This window comes from Toxorhynchites rutilus, chromosome 2 (assembly GCF_029784135.1).
Source record: "Toxorhynchites rutilus septentrionalis strain SRP chromosome 2, ASM2978413v1, whole genome shotgun sequence".
Lineage (NCBI taxonomy): Eukaryota > Metazoa > Arthropoda > Insecta > Diptera > Culicidae > Toxorhynchites > Toxorhynchites rutilus.
This window is the reverse complement of record NC_073745.1, coordinates 100622452-100641327: the sequence shown is the minus strand read 5'-3', so window position 1 is coordinate 100641327 and position 18876 is coordinate 100622452. Positions and strand designations below refer to the sequence as shown.

At 36.6% G+C, this 18876-nt stretch overlaps 1 protein-coding gene across 10 annotated transcripts in view; it reads right to left on the bottom strand.

Moving 5' to 3' along the window:
• Positions 1-18876, bottom strand: part of LOC129764251 (dnaJ homolog subfamily B member 6) — a 299378-nt gene that overhangs the window by 100936 nt on the left and 179566 nt on the right. For 3 of the 10 annotated variants that reach the window (XR_008741089.1, XR_008741090.1, XR_008741091.1), the window contains exons 1-2: positions 10358-12050; positions 10043-10273 (exon numbers count right to left, since the gene is read on the bottom strand). The exons of 6 other annotated variants lie outside the window; for them this stretch is intronic. The gene's annotated coding sequence lies outside the window, so the exon portion shown is untranslated. Of the gene's footprint in view, positions 1-10042; positions 10274-10357; positions 12051-18876 lie in introns of those variants that run through there. One more of the 10 variants, XR_008741092.1, reaches the window with a different exon arrangement.

Here is an 18876-nt window from a genome sequence, read left to right as displayed (position 1 = left end):
TAAACCAAACTTTAATTTGAAATAAAAGTTTCATCGAAATTCGAATTCTAAGTGTGTTTTATTTCAATTTACTTTCGGAATTTAAAGTTGGAAAACCCTGTATATTCGAACCATTTTTCTACACCTCAGTAAAACAGCGAGTGATTTATCGCTCGAAATGCAAATGAAGTGTTCCTTCTAGGGACAGTAAAACAGTCGTGCATAAATCACTCGCTCGAAATGCAAATGCAGTGTTCCTTCTAGGGACAATGCAGAGAGAAGAAATATAGCCATATAAGCACAACACGTTTTCAACTTTTTGGGTGTGAATAAGCCAGTGGACAACATTCTTTTCTAATGCTGATATTACACACAGAGGTTTTGTTCGATACAAAGGAAACATAGAGTATATCGCAAACAGTGGTGCAATTTTGTTTCGCACCGCTTCAATTTTCATGCAATTTTCTTAGCAAATTGTAATATTCGAAAAATAAATTTTCAGGTGGAATCGATTTTCATTCATAATTTTAGTTCCAAAAGTGTGTTTGGAACTAAAATTATGAATGAAATCGACTCCGTATCAATTATGCATTTTCTGTAATAGAATTAAGCTTTTTTGTAAAAGTTGAAAAATTTATGAACGGAAAACTGTATCTGGCAATGATTTTATATAACCAGCAGACCGTAGATTGTAGGTTGATAATAGCACTGATTTAGTAGGCCGAAAAGTCCAAATTTTAACAACATTTGTTACATAAATATTTTTTTAATGTAATATAGTTTATGAAATTCCCCATTGATTTTTATTTTTTGCATATAAACTCGTTCTTATTTATATAGAAGAACAGTATTTGCTAAATAAATATTTTTAAAATTTTATATGTTTCTTTAAATTTATCACCGAAACGCATGGATATTGAAAATAATTATTCGAACCAATTGATCCGTTCTTGAGTCCAATCGTGACATACGAAAAACAAATCATTTTTATTTATGACGAATTTCACGCCAGTTCGTTTCGGGAGTTGGTGGCACAATCTGAGATTGCAGTAAGACTTCGTGGTTGTAAAAGAATTGACCATTAGAGCAACTTTGCATACTTGAAATAAAAAAAAATTTGGATGACTTTCTAAGAAGAACCTAAGTTTTTTCTTAAATTAAAAATAAATTCTTAATCAAAAACTATAAGATCTACAAAATTTTGGTTAATAAAATGAAATGTACGAAAAATTATTGAAATCTAAAAAAAAAATCTAAAAGACTTTCCAAAAAGAACCAAAGTTTTTTATCTGAAACTAAAAAAAAATATTCAAAAACTATAAGACGTACAACATTTTGGTCAAAGAATGAAATGTGAAAAAAAATCAAACAAATTTTTCATTTGTTTCAAAGTTCGACATATTTTGTTGAATATTATTTTTTTTTATTTTTTTACAAAAAAATTTACTGAAGAACTAGAAGACCTAGAAATGTCGGCCAAAGTATAAAATATAGAAAATTATTTTAATTTTCATTCAAAAATATCAAAATGAATATAAAAATACACTGGAGCACACGAAATTAGAACACATTTTTCTCACAAAAGTTGTTCAAGTAATGCGTAGTTTATGGTCGAGTCTAACCGCTCGAAAAGTCTAGATAGCATACTCTTTCTAACGTACCATTCGTATCGGCCTATCGCAGCATCCGATTGTGATCTGCCGATCTTTATCAAAGACTCACCAATTTTCTATTTTATTGCCCACTCATCTTCACGCTTTATTATATAAAGCCGATAGGAATAGACAAATCGTTATTAGTATACATTGGAGAGTCGAAAATACTACAGTTTTTATCACTCCGAATATCGTTACATTATACTCGAAGGAGAATAAAGTTGTGTCGTTTCAATACAAAACAAAAGCACAAGAGTATTTTTTGAAAAAAAAATATGAATAGCCCATACCAAAACCAACAAACCATCCATACATCGGAATATGGTTACTTCTGCAGGAAAAAAGTTTTCCTAACAACTTTTTCATGTTTCTCTCGGAAAATTACTGCGAATATTTTACTCGTGACATTTTGTGTGTATAAATTCTCACGATTGACACGTTTTGCAAACTTCTTTTTCTATTTAGACACATGTCTCCATGCAAAAATGCCATATACTGCTGAAGCTATGAGATTTAGAAAATTGGCGTCTTTGGCAAAAAAAAAACATATTTTAATATTATTTTAAGCCATGACGAATACACTATTTGGCTATCTTGATTAAAAAAAAAATAGTTGTATTTTTCTAAAGGAAATCATGAAAACTTTGTCACAGAAAGTCATAGAAAAAATCTTTTCCTGTAGAAGTGCCCATCTTTCGATGTATATATGACTTGTTGGTTACTGCATTGGACTGTTATATTTTACTTTTAAAGAAAGAAAAAAAAAGAATGGAAAAAAAATCTTTAAAATATTTTTTTCGGTGTGTATCTTTAAATATATGTTTGACATTATTTCACGGAAATTGAAACACTATTCCACATTCATTCATTGAAAAAAATTGAAGAAATTTGTAGTTTTTGAGTTTTAAACTTTGTAAAGAATAAAGAAAAAAGCTAAAACCTTTTCAAAAAGTCATTTTTGTTTTGAGATTTCAAGTATGAATAGTTGCTCGAATTGCCAATTTTTACACCCACAAAGGTTCACTACAATCAGAAATGGTGCCCCAACCCCTATGACGAATTGGCGTGAAGCTCATATGAAGATTCATTGGAAGACACAAGGATTGTGTTGTGCAAGTGGCAAAGACAAATAACTGATTGCTTCCAAATGTCATCTGTTGGAGAGTTATCATCCACCCAACACTACCTCCCTGGATTGATGAAACCCAACACGCTCAGAGAATAGCGAACAACAGAAGATGTAAAACGATAGAGAACCAATAACGAAAGAATATCGAGAGAGAGAGCGCAGATCGAGATCAACAGTAAAGACCGTCAATATGTATGAAGATTTGTTTTGGGTGTTTCGTCAAGTGGATAGAACAGGTAGAAAAATAGATTTAGATTAGAGTTGAAGAATGGATGTGTAGTATTATAGAATATTCATTGAGTGTAGTTCGTCCAAAGTTTGAAATTACTGTATACGTTGTAAAATAAAATATAAATAGTCCTGAAAATTAAAATCATATATTGTTTTGTGTTGAGCCAAGTGCGTGATTTGTGTTCATCATTTTAAATTGTAATACGTGTAACGAGTGTTCGTCCACTCACAGCGCGTTGTGATACGGCATAATTTGGAAGGGTTTTGGGTGGAATTGATATATCAGATGTCGACCACTTTGGTCTTCTCTTGACTGTGAAAACATATGTTTAACAACTGAATGGCAACAAAAAACCAAAATAACCTTCCGAACAACTCTATATGTTATTTAGCGGTTTCACAGATCTGGATGAAATCAGTTCATCGAAACCATAAGCGTTTCAGGAAGCATCGCGCATCTTTCAAGAGACCCATCCTGCGGAAAATCGCTAATTTGCGATTATTTTGTTGCCGCGTTAATTTTACGCTTCGATTGAAAATTACTATGGTTAGTCTGAAGTAGTCACTCTTGGGAGCTTACTTTGTTGTATCGTCTACAAAACGTCAGCGAAAAAGCTTTATGCTGGTGAAGCAACGTGCGCTCTCAATGGCTTGCGCTACAGAAGATTAATTGAACCAAATGGTCCCATGGCGGCGACGGGTCCCATTCCCATCTGGGACCAAGAAAGACTCGATCCACTCTCGATCAGTTGATTGGATAAATAGCTCATCGTTTAGTCAAGAGCAAAGAAGCTAAGTGCAACAGCTTCGCAACAGCCATTATCCGATTGATTGACGATCTTCAGCTCGATTGGTCGTGCTTCGACCGTATATATTTATACAGCATTCCATGGTCATTAGATAAAGTGAGTCCGTAAATATCTCAAGCGAATCCCGATCGACGGTATTGAACCTTGCGACGAGAGCAAACACTACTAATTCTAAATCGCTCCGAAAGTTCGCTGACTCGATTGCAAAAACAAAGTCCCCCCATCTCTGCTATTTGTAACAGCTGTCCCAATAATTAATAGAAGCATTTGTTTACTTGCCGGCGACTCTCGTCGGGCACCTTACCGCACAAGTTCAATGCCAAAACCGAACGGCGGCAGCTGGCAGTTAGCGGTTGACACAACCCGGCGAAAAACGCCCTCGCGTTCATAACGCGCGGCGGTGTGAGCCAAAAGAGACGAAAATAATATAACACAATTCCGTCGTTCAATCCTCTCTACTAACAGATCTTGGAGAGGGACCAATCGCAAGTGGATTACCAAAATAGCGAGTTCTTTTTTTAGAATCCCGGAAAAAGATACCGATCCGTTCCATCGCTCGTTCAAATGAGTGAATTCACTTTTAAGTAGGTGCTATGATGTTGCCGGTCGACCGGTAAAGGTTCAAGGTGTATTTCAATGCGGATTTCGTCGGATAATCAACCTGAGTGTTTATGATTTACTGATGTGAACGAAATAGTCCAGTAAATCAACCCGAAATAGCCTAAAAAATTAAATACCTTACAAGTAGTTTGTGATCATTACTCTTCACATTGTAGCTTACCTGAAATGAAACAGATAGTGAACCGTTTAGATATGAGTAATAGAACTTACATTAAGCCTAAATTAGTGTTAGCAAACATAAAATTTATTCACGGGCAATTATAAAATAGACAACAAAAATCTAGAAAAAATAAAAATATGTTTAAACTGAATGGGTTATAAGATGATGGAGGCGGCGATTTTTCACCTAATGATAAACCTTTCTCCGCTGGATAATTCTTTCTGCACATCCGGCATCCAGCACTTTGACATCACTTTTAACCCGGAAACAATGCTCGAATTTTCGAAAATCTATCGGGAAAAAGTCATTCACGATTCATCAGTTATCAGGTTGTATCTTGTACCTCAATATTCCTATATTTTCATTCAAGAATGAAATTGAGATACACATAATGTTCACGGATGATTGTATCCGAACTACTTGTTTCAGCCAAGTCATATTTAGGAAAATGGCGGTAGCAAAGTTACAAAAAATATACAAATTCTATTCACAACTAAAACTTGCCTTTGCTTTGTTGTTTGCCTTTCTAGCCTGGTTCATCTTTAACGAACATTTATGACGACGAATTATTTTCTTATTTTATTTATATTACCCTTTTTTTGATTGTTTTCACTATCAATGGTTTCGATCTCCATGAGAGAATGTTCTGAATTTATCCATAGAATATCGTTCTTGTTGTTGATTGAACATTACAATTTTAGTAATTTTTGTAGTTGTATCCTTTTTTTTTAATTCAATTGTGTGGAAACAATCGTAACCAAATTCGTTTTATTCTTTTTCATCAATTTTCTTACTTTGTTCATCTTCGTTCATTTTTCTCTATTTCCTGAAAGACAGAGCAGAAGAAAGTTTACTAAATGATCTACTTCATCATAACGTTTACATATACCAGGTTTGGTTCAAGTTGCTTGATTAGTTCTCGAGTTATTCAGCCCCCTCCCCTTTAGAGAGAGAGAAGGATTATCAAACCACCATTGAAACAATTATTGCCCCCTAAATCCTCCACATGACAAATTTGGTTCCGTTTGCTTGATTAGTTCATGAGTTATGCAGATTTTTTTCATTTGTATGGCAGTCAGCCCTTAGAGAGGAGGGAAGGGTGTCTCACCACCGTAGAAACAATTATTATACCCTAAAACCCTCACATGCCAAATTTAGTTCCGTTTGCTTGATTAGCTCTTGAGTTATGCAGAAACTTGCGTTTCATTTGTATGGCAGCCCCACTTAGAGAAGGGGAGGAGTGTCAATGCACCATATAAACTTTTCGTGCCCTCTAAAACCCCCACATGCCAATTTTGGCTCTATTTGTTTGATTAGTTCTCGAGTTATGCAGAAATTTGTGTTTCATTTGTATGGCGGCCCCCCTTAGAGAGGAGGGAGTTTCTAGCCACCATAGAAACATTTATTGCACCCTAAAACCTTCACATGCCAAATTTGGTTTTGTTTGCTTGATTAATTCTCGAGTTATGCAAAAAAATGTGTTTCATTTGTATGAGAGCCCTTCCATTTTGAGGAGAAAATCGACTTTTTGTTTCTAAAATCGAAAATATTTTCTTAGTTTTTTTTCCTGGGATTCAATTATTTTCATACAACTCTTCCATAGATCATTTTTTGTAGGACTTACCATTTTCGAGTAAAAAAATGGTCAAAAATATTTGGTCTTTCCATGCCAAGTTGCTTAATTAGGTAAGGTCTTCACGTCCAGATAGTTTCATTAAGTTTTGAGAGGGTCATACCAATCCCATAGACAAGTTGGCGCAAAATCCGTCTATGGTGTATCGAGAATATTATCAAAAAAAATTGAAGTACTTAAAAGAATCTTGAAATATTGAAATTTTCTTTTGGGAGATTTAGATATTCAGTACTACTCTTATTCGTATTTAAATGTGTCCCTATGCCTTCTCTAGTTATGTGTGATTTTTTTTTTTCAGAATTATAACAGTTTTGCGCGGCACAAAAATATATAATCATAAAATTTTGATTTTATGGAAGACTAAGTACTGGTTTAATTTCTATTTAAATATGTTCGTATGTGTTTCATGTTCTTTGTGATTTTTTTTTCTGAATATTTCGAGAGCTACGCGTTACAAAAATATCCAATAATTTAAAAAAATATATATTTTTTTATTTTTATTCTGTTCATTTTCTGAAAATATATCATTCTTCTTCTTCTGTAGGAGCATTGAACCACTGCGACCATTAGTTTGATCTATTGTGGTGCACTCCAGTTTACTATATATGCGCTGTCAGTTCGTTCCATCACTCAAGGAATAAGTGATAGTCGCACTAGGACTTTGCATCTCCCCCCAAGAAGGTATGACTTCTTTTAAGAAGTTTCTTACCTTTTTTGGTTCAGCAGACCATATCTCGTTAGGCATAAGAATGCCCTTTCCAAGAATCCGCAGTCTTTGCTGAATCAATACACTGCATTGACACAGTAAATGTTCCGAAGTTTCAGCATCAAAATTGCAGAAACGACATTTATCATCCGTTATTTTCCCAATTTTTTTGAGATGATACCTGCTCGGACAATGTCCGGTCAATAGCCCAGTCAACATACTCAGATCGGCTTTATTCAAGCTGAGTAGGCTGCGTGTTATTCTATTACAAGGTGTAATGAATGATCTTGATTGTCGTGATGTTGATAGAGCTCTCCAGTTGGCTTCAATCATCGATATTTTCCAGGATTTGAGCTCGGATTTCAGACAGGATGTAGATAATCCGCAAAATGGCTCAGGTCCGACGAATTTAGTTGAAGATCCTAATCTTGCTAGAAGATCAGCTTTTTCATTACCTTCTATACCGCAGTGACCAGGCACCCAGTATAGATTAACGTCATTAGTTACAGCTAGTTTTTTTAAAGAAAGAATACATTCCCAAACTAGCTTTGACTGACAAGTATATGCTTTCAATGCATTTAGAGCTGCTTGGCTATCTGAGAAAATACAGATACTGGCATACCTGTGTTTCCTAGCCAAACAAATGTTTGTACATGTTAGAATAGCATGTATTTCTGCTTGAAAAACTGTAGGCCACTGTCCCATTGGAATTGAGACATCTATCCCTGGTCCAGTAATCCCAGCTCCTGTAGATTTTCCAATTTTTGACCCATCTGTGTAAAACACGAGTGATCCCGGACGAGTTATTGGACCACCTTCTTCCCATACGCTGCGATTGAATTCAATCACTTTGAAAGGAACGCTGAAGTTAGTCTCTGTTTCCATCCAGTCTTCGTTCATGATTAATATAGGATTCAGTTGAAAATCTTTCAGGATTTGCAAGTGCCCCTTAAGATCTCCTTGTTGGAATTGTTTCGTACGTTTAAGCCTAAGAGCACCTTTTTCCGCTTCAAGTTGCACATATTGGTGCAGGGGTAGAAGGTATAAAAGAGCATCTAGGGCTTTGGAAGGAATACTGGGCATTGCTCCAGTTATTGATAGGCATGCCAGACGTTGTAGTTTATCAAGCTTTTTCTGAGCTGATATTTGTGTTGTTTTAGGCCACCACACTAACGAAGCATAACTTAACCTGGGTCTCACAATTGCCGAGTATACCCAGTGAATCATTCTCGGTTTTAGACCCCATTTTTTTCCGAATATACTACTACATGCCCAAAGAGCAGTTCGGGCTTTAGAAATAGCATACTCTAGGTGGTCGTTCCAGTTTAGCTTTTGATCAAGTATGACACCTAAATATTTTGTTCGTTTGGAAAGCTCCAATTGTACACCTCCTAATCTAAGATTTGCAATCTTGTACTTTCTTTTCCTGGTGAATGGAATTATAACTGTTTTAGAAGGATTGACGCTGAGTCCTTCCAGTTTGCACCATTTGAGTGTGTAGTTTAGGGCTGTCTGCATTCTGTTGGAAATAGTATGCTCACATATACCCCTAACTAAAATAGTTATGTCATCGGCAAATCCAATGACTTCGTACCCCTGGTTGGTCAGATTGTTGAGAAGTTCATCAACAACAAGAGACCACAGCAAAGGAGACAGAACTCCTCCTTGAGGGCAGCCTCTTGTTGGTTTCGTCGTTAGAGTTGATCCTCCTAATTTGGCTGTTATCATTCGGTTGGCTAACATAGCATGTATCCATTTGGAGATGCACATGTCAAAACCACATTTTTCCATAGCTCTACTTATAGAATTGTGTGAAGCATTATCAAATGCTCCCTCAATATCAAGAAAAGCTGTAAGTGAGATTTCTCTTGCGTCTAAAGACTTCTCTAGTTTTGAAATTAACGTGTGAAGCGCTGTTTCAGTTGATTTATTCGCTTGATAGGCAAATTGAGATTTGTTTAATGGTCTCCTGTTCAAATATGATGATTTGATATGGAGATCAATAATCTTTTCCATCATTTTTAAGATGACAGATGTTAGACTAATTGGTCTATACGCTTTGGGAGTTGTCCTGTCACGATTGCCAGCTTTGGGAATAAATATAACCCGGACTTCTCGCCATTTACTAGGAATGTAGCTTAGTACCATACTAGCTCTAAACATCTCCGTTAGAAGAGGGACAGTGATATCCTTGCATTTTTGTAACAGCACCGGATAAATCCCGTCTGGTCCTGGAGATTTAAAGGGCTTCAAGGAATCCACTGCCCACTCAACCCTTGACTTCGTAAAGACCGCCCTAGCCATTTCATTAGCTCTATTCTCGTCTCTGATTGGACAAGATTGAGCTGTATTGAGGACCTGTGCGTTTCCCGAAGTCATTTGGATTGATCCTGGGAAGTGTGTTTCCATCATGATACTAAGTGTCTCCTGAGAATCGGTTGTGAACTGTCCATTTTCTTTTCTTAGACTACCAAGATCATTGGTATGATCCTTTGAGAGGGCTTTATGGAGTCTTGCTACAGCAGGTATGTTTTCAACTTGCTCACAAGTGAGCTTCCAAGTCCTTCTTTTGGATTTGCGAATTTCTTTATTATATTCCGTTAGACAGTTTTTGTACTCTGTCCAATTAGAAGTAATTTTTGCCTTGTTGAAAAGTTTTCTAGATAATTTCCTAAGCTTTTCGAGTTTTTTGTTCCACCAAGATGCATCCTTACTTGATGTTTTCCGCGTTAGTGGACAGCTTTCTTCAAATGTTGATGAAATATTGGTTCCATATTCCGACGAAACTAGCTCAAGCTGTTCAGTGGAAGAAATAATTTTCAATGACATCGAATTATTGTCGAGAAGTTTGGAATGATAAATATCCCAGTTTGTTTTTCTAGGGTCTCTGAATTGTTCTATCAGAAGATCTCCTGAATTATAATTAAACATTATATGTTTGTGATCAGATAGCGATTCTTCACTTGACACATGCCAATTCTTTAACGTATCTGATAATTTAGAGCTACAGAGTGTTAGATCAAGAACTTCTTGTCTAACTGAGTTAACGAATGTTGGATCGTTTCCCTGGTTACAAATGTTAATATTATGCGACATTAAATATTCAAGCAAACACTCACCTCTAGTATTGACGTCGCTACTACCCCAGACCGTATGATGGGCATTAGCGTCACATCCTATTATGAATTGTTTGTTCTTCAATTTACAGTGTTGAACCAACGCAGCAACTTCTAATGGGGGAATTTCAACGTTGTCTCCTGGAAAATAAGCTGATGCGATGATGATGGCGGTTTTCCCTCGGGTCGTTGGTACCTCCAATTGTATTGCCACGATGTCTCTATTGATGAATTCTGTAAAGGGTACATGTTCAATGTTATCCCGTAGAAGAATTGCTGCCCTTGGTGCAGTTTGTGTGCTATCGTAAATGAGCTTACTTTTTGGTGTAGAAATTCCTCGGATTCTATGATTGTTGAACCAAGGCTCTTGAATAAGAGCCACGTCCAAATTCTCGTGAATGAACCTTCTGCATAGGACACTACTTGCTCCCTTGGCGTGGTGAAGGTTCACCTGAATGAGTTTTACATTATTCTGTATTTTGTGGGTTTTGTTGGTTACCATTCTTCAGGGGCATGAGATTATCCCTCTGATTGGAGTGGCTTCCAATTGTCTTTGTGCTGGTCTGCTTCTGAACATTCGTAGTGGTATCATTGAAGCTTTTTGAACAGCCAGCAGTGATTTCAGGTCTTCTTGATGAAGTGCTTGAACTCTCCCTCTGGAACAAACAGGCACTGATCTTGTTTGACCCTGAGTTCTGTATACCGCTGACGCATTTGACGCCTTTGGTTTTGCCCTCTAGGTCTGAACAAGTGGAGCCCGTTTGTCCAGAGTTTGGATTCTTCCCTTCATCAGAGACCTCTGGGTCTTTTGTTTTGGGTTTGCCTGAACTTCTATTTGATTTTCTGAACGAAATTTGCCCAAATTTATAATTGATGGTCATGCCTCGGTTAACTAGCGTCTTCATTGATGCTCCGTCGACCGTGAGTGCCCACTCGATGTGCAAATTATTGATCACTGAGCGTTTTAGGATTCTCCACGCGTCAGTGTTGATGTTGTTATTTTGGCTCTCTATAAGCGCTTTAATTATGTTGTTATCGTATTTTACACTCTTCGGAAAGATTGTAACAAGAATGTCTGGCTTTGGAATGTTGCTCTCATCGACAGCCAGAAGCTCCGCGTCTTTCCACGGAACTAGGGAAGGGACCAATTTCATCAACCACTCAGACGTAGGTTTGTCGAGACAGTTGATAATCATGTACCCTGGTTTGTAGGTGCAATTGGCAAATTTTGGTTTCAGTTGTTCTTTCCGCTGAAGTAGAACAGCATCAAAAATTGCATCTTCAATAAGATTTTGTTGATCTGTGCTTAGCTCAACTACTGGATAGTTTTTTGGGAGTATTCCCACCTTCACACGAATGGTTACATCGCTGTAAGAGAGTTGGTTAGTTTGTGTACAATTTTTAGCACCCTCCAGGTTCTTGGAAAGCCCGGAAGTGCAGTTTTTTGCATTAACAAACCTTTGGTTCGCAGATTTTGAACCAGTGGGTAACGAGAAAGTTTTTCCTATTCCAGCGTTATACGGCCTAGCTTTGCAAGTGTCCTTAATTCGCTTTGGTTCAGGTTTACCGTCACTAGAGCCACTCAAGTCCATTGCATTGCTAGGTCTTTTCGCCGGAACATCAGATGGAGGCTTCTCAAGAGCCATTTCACGGGCTTGTTGTTTGTCATAGCCTCGTTGAATGAATCTTTTCATGCGCCTCCTCGTCGCTCCACTCATTTTGTTGTTCGATTTGTCGAATGTCTTCGTCTGGCGTTCGACCAAAGACTCCATCCGATTAGTATCACTCATTCCTTGGCGAATTTCTTTGATGGTGATATTTATTTTGTCATCCTCACCGCTCATCTCTTCATCAAGGGTGTCATGATTTGGAGAGTTAAGAATGGACGAAGAACAAGAAGCAATGTCTTCCAGCGATTTGCTGTGAAGTCCTTCGTCGTTCGAGTTTTCATCAATTTGAATCTTGATGGAATTCAGTTCGGTTGAGTTGGACGGTTGCATATTTATATCCAATCTTTAAAAGGGGGAAAAAACTAGAGAAACAAATAAAACAAAAAACAAAAAAAAAAAAAATATATATATATAATAATAAAATAATAAAAGAAAAAAAAAAAATAAAAAAAAAAATTTACATTGCGTTTACATTGCTGGGGGAAAAAAAAAAAAAAAAAAAAAAAAAAAAAGAATTATAGTAAATAAATAAGTAATAAATAAATTGGATATATTCTAAATATATATGTATATACAGAATCTTAACCGAAGAGTTAGATGTCATGTACATGTACATATATATAGTTCCGCAACACTTCTTCAACAGAATGTTGCATAATATATTTCATGCAATATATGTTCACTAGGTCTATATCGCATGCAATACCCTGTGCTTTGTTGACAATTGTGCGATGGCTTTTGTTTTGCTTCACTATGCAAACCAAAAATCACAATTTATTGTGGCACACTTCACTTATTTCTGTCGCCTCTCTCACGTAATGTGAGGCTGACAGCGCGAGAAAATCCTGTACGTACCTTTTGTGAGTTAAACTTGTTTAATTCACTAAGAAAACGATAAAACTTTCACGAGCTGTATAGGCACTACAGAACACTATGGAAGCAGAGTTGCCAGAGAATATATCATTACATTGTACTCATGTGTTCGTGAAAAGTGCCCCCAAACCTAAGGAGAATCTCAGAACGATTTGAAACTTTAAGAAGAATTCTAGGAAGATGTTAGGGCGGTTTAGGAGGATTCTGAGGTATTCCAGGATAGTTTTGAGATTTTCAAATAGTTTTAGGTGGGTTTAGGAGAATTTTAGAAATATTTAAGACTAAGTAAGACTTTATGAGGTTCTTGAGATGATTTTAGGAGAATTCCAAAATCATTTTGAGGTTATTTTAGGAAGATTTGGAATTGATTTTGAGATGATTTCGGGAAGATTTTGAAGGGTTTTGGGGGAATTTTGCAAAGATTCTGAGAGGTCTTTTGGAGGATATTGATGGTTTTGAAGGATTTTGAGGGTGGATTTAGAGAATCGCCGGGATTTTGAGTGGACTTTATGAGAATTTAAGGAAGATTTTGGAAGGATTTTAAAAAGATTTAATGGTAATTTTGAGAGGATTGAAGGATGATTTTAAAAGCATTTTGAGATTATTTCAGGAAGATTTAGGAGGATTTTAGCGGATTTTTTTTTAAATATCAAAGACTAAGTAAGACTTCAGGAGGTTTTTGAGATTATTTTGGGAGAATTCTAAAATCATTTTGAGATTATTTCAGAAAGATTTGTAGTTGATTTCGATATGATTTTAAGAGGATTTTGATTTAAGAATTCTGAGATTATTTCAGAAGGATTTTGTGGTGTTTTAGGAGGGTTTATAAAAAATAAGGGGATTCAAGATGATTTTAGGTATATTTTAGAAAAGAATTTATGGAGGATTTTATATTGGAAAACCTTTAAGGGGATTTAGAAAGATTTAAGTAGGGTTTAAGGATGATTTTAGAGAGATTTAAGAAATATTTTAGGAAGATTTTAAAGAGTTTCAATGAATGTTTAGGGAGGAAGAGGATTTGAGGGGATTTTTGAAGGATGTCAGGAAGATTTGAAAAGAATTTTTAGATGATTTTAGGAGAATTCTGGGAGGATTTCAGGAAGATTTCAGATATATTTTAAAAATATTTTTAGAAAAGATTGAAGAAAGATTTGAAGAGAGCTAAGGAGAGTTTAGGGGATTTTAGGAATATTTCAGTGAGATTTTAAAAATGTTTTAGGATGATTTTAAAAAGTCTTAGAATGGTTTGAAAATTTTAGAAGAATTTTAGGAAGATTTTAGGGCGGTTTAGGCGGATTCGGGGATATTCCAGGATAATTCTGAGATTCAAAATGGTTTTAGGAGGGGTTTAGGAGGATTTTAGAAATATTTAAGATTAAGTAAGACTTTAGGAGGTTTTTGAGATGATTTTGGGAGAATTCTAAAAGCGTTTTATGGTTATTTTAGGAAGTTGATTTCGAGATGATTCTAATGAGATTTTGAAGGGATATGGGGGAATTTTGTAAAGATTCTGAGAGAACTTTAGGAGAATTTTGATGATCTTCGAAGGATTGTGAGGGTGGATTTAGATGATCACTGGAGGATTCTGAGTGGACTTTATGAGAATTGAAGGAAGATTTTGGGAGGATTTTCGATTTTCAAAGGATTTAAGAATAATTTTGAGAGAATTTAAGGATGATTTTAAAAGGGGATACTGAGGGGATTTAGAGGATTATTGGAGGATTTCGAATTTATTTTAGGAGAATTCAAGGATACTTTAAAAACAATTCAGAAGGATTTGAGAAAGATTTGAGGAAAAATTTTAAGAAAATTAAGGAGAATTCCAGAATGGTTTAAGAAGATTTTAGAAGGATTTTAGACTACTTTGGGAAGGTTTTAAAGGGGTTTAGGAGAATTTTTGAGAGAAGATTTTCAAATGGTTTTAGAAGAATAATAAGAAAATTTTGAGATTATTTTAAAATTCTAGAAGAATTTTAAGCGAGTTATAGGTAATGTTAAGAGGATTATGATAGGATTTTGAGATGATTTGAGAGTGAATTAAGAGTATTTCGGAAACATTCCAAGAGGATTTGGGGGAATTTAGAGAGGTTGTTAGGAGAAGACACCTGACTAATTTTTGATAATTTTGCAACGAATGAAAGGTATTTGAAGGAGTATTGGTTATTTCGCCTTTAGGGTATATGATTCAGAATTAGGACGCAAGTCGTATACCTAAAACATGGCAAGTAACGCTCCCCTCCACCCCCTTCACGTGTTAAGTAATTTGTGTACGGAGTCTGAGAGATCAGAAATCACAGTAGCTCGAAATTGAGGAATATTTGAATATGGGCGTGTTGCCAAAATTCGGGTTTTCAGATAGGGGTTCCAAATTTATCTATGACGAATAAATATAGATAGTTTGAGTAAAATAGTGTGCTGTGCCAATACTAGTCTAAAATCCTTGTTTACACCCTTACATAAGCTCTATCCATTTCTCGTATTTCCCCTTTTATAAATCATCCGAAGCATCTAACGCCTTCTTCCTCAAAATCCAACTTCCCGGAACCCAAATCTATTTAATAACACACTATTAGTAACGTGGGAAGCCACAGTATGTGATTCATTAGCCATATTTTTTTTTCCTTTCTACGAGCTTGCTTGTTTTGCATTGCGCTTTACAAAAGCATTTGCATTGATCTACATCTGTTTTCCATGCGTTAACCAACTAACCCAAAGGGCACAGCGCACAGCGAGAATATAAGTGTCTCTTTCTCGCTTCACTAGGGAATCTACCTGATAGCCAATAACCAATGATGTAAACCTAGTTGTAGGAAATTATATATATATATATATATATATATATATATATATATATATATATATATATATATATATATATATATATATATATATATATATATATATATATATATATCAGATGAAACTAGAAATAAAGATCATTCATATTACTTTAGTCCTCGGACAAAACCGTGTTTCATTTAAACAGCAATGTAAGTTTATATGGCGACCGTGACAGGGATCGAACCTGCAATCTTCGGATGTAACTGGTTTTTCGATCTGTTTTCCAGAAATTTCAGAGTATACCTTATTATAAAGAAATAAATGGACCCCATTTTGTATTCCGCATCTGGTCCCTGAGCTCCAATAAGGTCGAATGAGATATAAATCAGAAAAAAATCAACATGGTGCAAAAAGTTAGTTTAAATAGATCGCCGGTCTGAAAAATGGTGAGAAGCTGTTGAACTGTAACTCGAACGAATGTCACCAACAGCACGACCAAATTAAAACACAAGAACTTCATACCGATAAGGTGCAAAGATCAAATGAAAAACAGCGGTTATTCTGATAAGAAATGTATGTGTTGATAATCTGTTGACGTGGAGTGCAAATTTAATTTGAATCTCTCAAAGAACATAACCACACTTACGCTACTTTAAGCGCACTCGGCCCCATTTCCGAGAGTTACTTTTCGACAGCTCATAAAATATCAACCATTTAGACAAGAATTTCGCCCCAAAAGTTACGATCTTCCGTACACATATAGGATCATTGAAACAAGAGCTAATGTTTTCCACGTTGAGTGTAGTGTTGCCTTGGTGTTTGCTTGGTGGGGACCGGTGTATCTTCTATATTGACACCGCACTGAGAACTCTTACGTTTCGACGAGGGGCCACATCTCAGGGGAGCCAACGGGAAGAGTTGCGCTAAAAATAGCCCTCTAAATTGGAGCGAGTTGTTCTTTTTGTAACCACAGGCGGGACTATAATTGGAACGCGCAAAATTTAGACATTTTTTGTGGTACTTTCAGCAGAGTGTTTATCCTCTATCTTTACGCGCGTTCGATGTTTTTGCAGTATTCCGTCAGTCGATCGTGAACTGGAAGCCACTTTCGCGTGCGCTGTATAATTAGAATGAAAGCTGATCATCTGCTGCTGCTGCTCGGAGGTAAGATCGTGATTTCGGATGGACGTACATTTTAACCGGCCGGCAACAAAGTCCGACCGTAAAATTTAAATGCCCATTCGATATGTTCCAAACAACAACAACAACAACTGCAAAAAAGACAACGAGCGGCACTACTGAAACGTAAAAGCGTCCGAACAGCGCGGAAAACATTGAATCAAAATACACTTTCGGGATGTGAAGGAGAAGGAAATTATGGTTTAATAATTTAATAATGGCGTATGGCCGAACAACATAAAACGAGCAGAAATGAGATTCAAGGCTGTTTGTAAATTGATTGTTGCGCTCCTCCGTCTTCGGAAAACCACCCCCCCCCCCCTACCGGTGGGTAATAACTGTTTTGTAGAGAAGTTCGTCGATTCGAAGTGTGAGTAAATGTTTGCTACTTGCGAATTGTATCGATCCACTTTGGTGTATTATCGAACATCATCACCTTGATTCTAAAATTGTGTCAAGCCTCACGTAATGCTGACACAATTCGGCTCCCTTCGTTCGGTTGGCAACAACTCAGAAGGACCATTTCCCTGAGTAAATCAGGATATTCCATCAATGTTCACTTAACCTTCTTTCGCTTTCTCTTTCTCCTGCCGCCAAGCGAAGATATAGGTTTCGAGTATGTAGGCCGCAATCATGCCATATTTTTTTGGGCTCAGATTTCAGGTTTTTGTTTTTCCCCGTACTCAAACGACGGACGACGAGAAAGGACGACTTTTTACAAGCGAATTGCCGGCGGCACACGAAGCCCTCCGCGCGTTCTTCGGTGATTATCCCGGCACGTAGTGTATCTTGCCTTCCTTTCGTTTTGTTGGCCGCTCCTTTTTGCGGCCTGTGTCGAGTGGACGGCTTCAGCAGAAATTGAGGAAAATCACGAAAGCATATCCCCGCCGGGCGCTACCCATCTTCACTCGGATACACTGCGCTCGGTTTTCACGGACTTGTGGTGGTGCCTTTTTTTCATTCTTTTTTTTTCCCTTTAGCCACTTGAATTATTCAGCTCAAAAATACACAACGTCCATTATTTATGTAGGTCAACACTGTTGGTATCTGTGTGGTAGAATATTCACGGTGAAATGGCTCTCCAAAAGCCTTTCACGGTTCGCTGGTGGAGTTCCAGTCCAGACGTGCGGAAGGAAATGAAAAAGAACCTCGACTGATTTTGTTCGTTATCCATGTCCGGAGATAAATCGCTTCAGAGTGAATAAAAAGAGAAGATATGATTTTCAATTCAACTATACTCTCGCTTCTTGGGCTCTCCATTGGATCGAATTCATTTAAATTTTAACAAGCAAAACCGAAGTTCTTAAATTGATATCGGTTTGGGTTATGAATAAATACGAAATCTTTTACCAATTTTGACAAACGAATCTGAAGACATCGTGAAGTATGAGACCGTTGGCTTTCTGTCACGAGAAAATTAAATTATGTTTGATTCCATAGTCATTATCAATGCATCTGATGCTTTTTCATGCCTTCAAAATTCAACAATTCTAACTTGAATCGTGATTTTAATGTCAAGAGAACCACGCTCAGGAGCGCCGAGAAAATTCGAAGACGATGAATTGAAATTGTGTCGACTGTACGCTTTTTGGTATCTCCCCCGTGATTGATCTAAACCAGCGAGATTACCCAAAGAACACATGGAATGGCACTTGCTGAAACATCTGTACGTTTTTTCGCTTTTTCTGCTGTAGTATCCGCTCAATTTGAAACGAAGAAGCTTTCATTAACGCTTGATACTGCTCGAGAGGGCTATTTTCATTATCATCGTCAAAGTGTTTCATTTTGCATACGGAAGGATGCTTTGCACTAAGCATTCATTGGGCATATTTTGAGAATATATTCTGAAGCAAACGATTCTGCAAATCCGATCAGCAAGGTAGCAAAATATGCTACTTTCTGCTACTGTTCTGCTACTTTTTCTTTGTTCGATTGGATAGGAAGATAGGATACACGAGTCTGAGCTTATATATATCACGCTATATATATATATCACGTTTGGGAGTAGCTTTCTATCTCCCTCTCTTTCTATCTCTTTTTCTCTCTTTCTCTTTCTCTTTCTCTTTCTCTTTTCGCTCTATCTCTTTCTCTTTCTTTTTTCTCTCTATCTCTATCTCTTTCTCTATCTCTTTCTCTTTCTCTCTATCTCTATCTCTATCTCTTTCTCTCTATCTCTATCTCTTTCTCTCTATCTCTTTCTCTTTCTCTTTCTCTTTCTCTTTCTCTTTCTCTTTCTCTTTCTCTTTCTCTTTCTCTTTCTCTTTCTCTTTCTCTTTCTCTTTCTCTTTCTCTTTCTCTCTTTCTCTTTCCTCTTCTCTTTCTCTTTCTCTTTCT